General features: G+C 28.6%; 1 long non-coding RNA gene across 2 annotated transcripts; it reads left to right on the forward strand.

Moving 5' to 3' along the window:
- LOC121128026 (uncharacterized) lies at positions 1–2,214 on the forward strand. Of its 2 annotated transcripts, XR_005868008.2 has the most exons (3): positions 5–91; positions 1,495–1,739; positions 1,797–2,214. It is a non-coding gene; the product is annotated as an uncharacterized lncRNA (long non-coding RNA). The 2 variants fall into 2 exon arrangements; XR_011783399.1 differs by having other exon boundaries at positions 1–91; positions 1,495–2,214.

The raw sequence follows: 2,214 nt of genomic DNA on the forward strand, positions 1-2,214 counted from the left end.
ATGTACAACAGTGAGTCCTTACTGTAGACGAGTTTGATTTTCCACTTTTTTCGTATTTCGATTACAGCTAGAGCTGTAAAGTTATCAATTGGTAAGCACATAACCTATGCAAAATTTCATTGTCCTATAAGGTCATCTTTAGATCGCACATCCTTATAATATTATGAAAAAAAAGGTCAGAAACTCTTTACTTATTCAATATAGGTACTAAAAAGAAATTTTGTTGATTTTGCAGTAAATAATTTTGATAAACATTTCTTTTAAGAGACAAAAAGTGTTAAAATTTTTTTTTTTCTTCTTCTTAAATTGTCCTATGGCATGACAATGGATTATTGAAGGATTCATTTGAACCTTATTTAGGGCAAATTTCTATTAAAAGTTTGAAATATATATGATTCGTCTAAAAAAAGTTATTTTAATAAGTTAATTTTTCAGAAGATTTTAAAGAATTTTCTGCTAAAAAGATTTTTTTTTTTCATTTTTTCGATTGTAGAAGATCGCGAAGCACACCAACAGCCGCTTTACCCTTGTATCTCTAAAAAAAAACACATTACGTACGTGTGGACCCAGATAATAATAAATAAATTTGAGAATTGAACTTGAAGTTAAAAAATATCGTTTTCTTTTTTACTATACTTCGTATATGTATAACAAAGGTGTTTGCTCTTCACCTTTTTTCAAATTTTGATTACGGGTAGAGCGGAAAAGTTGTCAGTTACTAAGAAAATAACCTATGGAAAATCAAATACTGTCCTACGAGGTCATCATTAGCTCTCACATCTCGATCTCATTAGGAAAAAAAAGGGAAAACTCTTTACTTTGTGAATGTAGTTTTTAGTGAATTTTCATTAAATGTTTTTGATAGACATTTTTTTAAACTACAAAAGTGTCAAAAAAAAATTTCTTGTTATAAGATTTTTTTTATGAAACAGAAAAAGTTATGAAAATTTGATTATCCGCGTATAGCGCGCATCTTTTTTTTTTTTTTTTTTACATTTTCAGAAAAGAGAGGTTAAAATGGTCATGTTATTCTATATATTTGCTCCTGAGGGTAGCTTTATATAAAAAAACTATAGATTATAACAATGTCTATTAGTGTTAATTTATATAAAATAATGATGAATGCTGTATTTTAATCCTTATTGGCAAAATAAATAACTTTTGTCTCCCTTCAAACTTTGAACAAGGTGTGTTATATAAAGATGACATCGTTTAAAAATGAAATTTTGCATAGCTTTCCGAATCTAGCCGTAATTGAAATTCGAAAAAAGTTGAAAAACAAACCACAGTAGTGCTCAGGCTACAAGATTAATAACTTACTCGGCGTTACTTCACAAAGGAGTAATAGATAGCAATAGATTTTATTTGCAAATGTATACTACTTACATCGATTTAAAGCCCTTGTGTATAAAATCTATGAAAATCGATGAATGAAGTTATCATAGATTATTTATTTTACGTTACAAGCAAATTTTTCCTTCTCCTCTCAAACAGATTCCAGTTCTGATGAACAAGGAAGACAATATGAATAATAGATCAAAGCGTATAATCAAGCTTTTCTTCATTTAAACAAGCTAAAAGGTTACAAAAAAGATCAGGAAGAGAGGAAGAAGGTGAAAGGAGTTTCTGAGGGCTACAAGAACATTATTCAATCATTGAAAGGCAAGAAGAAAATCCATTCAATATATCGAAATATAAAATTAATTTCAATCCCTCAACCTTCATTAATTATGGAATTAGTAAGTGTTTGTTAATAGAGATGTATACAATATGTCGTAGAAAGTTGTTTTTTAAAGTCTTTTGACAATATTTTGGACAGGATGGAGGCCACGGACCCTTAATCCTCCTGATAAGGACATTAGATGGACTGAAAATAACTTTCATTCTACAAAGAATTTCGATGTTGAACAATGTTGCTAGTAACATAGTTCATATTATTCACTTGATAATTATTAATAATTCAACCCACAAACAGCATTGGATCCTTCATCTTAATTATGGGAGTCTCTAGGGACACAAAGTATTTAAGAAGTTAACCCCAAAATTGTTTTGTAGTTGTTTTGCTTCTTTGTTTGTTTGTTTTATTTAGTTTTTCTTGGAAAGAAATTATTAATTCATACATAGTTTTAAAAGAAGATGTAAATTCTTTTCATCAACAAAGTACGGCTCTGCCTGCTTTTACTCATTCATAATATATAACTTCATTATTAAAAA

Source organism: Lepeophtheirus salmonis, chromosome 13 (genome assembly GCF_016086655.4).
Source record: "Lepeophtheirus salmonis chromosome 13, UVic_Lsal_1.4, whole genome shotgun sequence".
Taxonomy (NCBI): domain Eukaryota; kingdom Metazoa; phylum Arthropoda; class Copepoda; order Siphonostomatoida; family Caligidae; genus Lepeophtheirus; species Lepeophtheirus salmonis.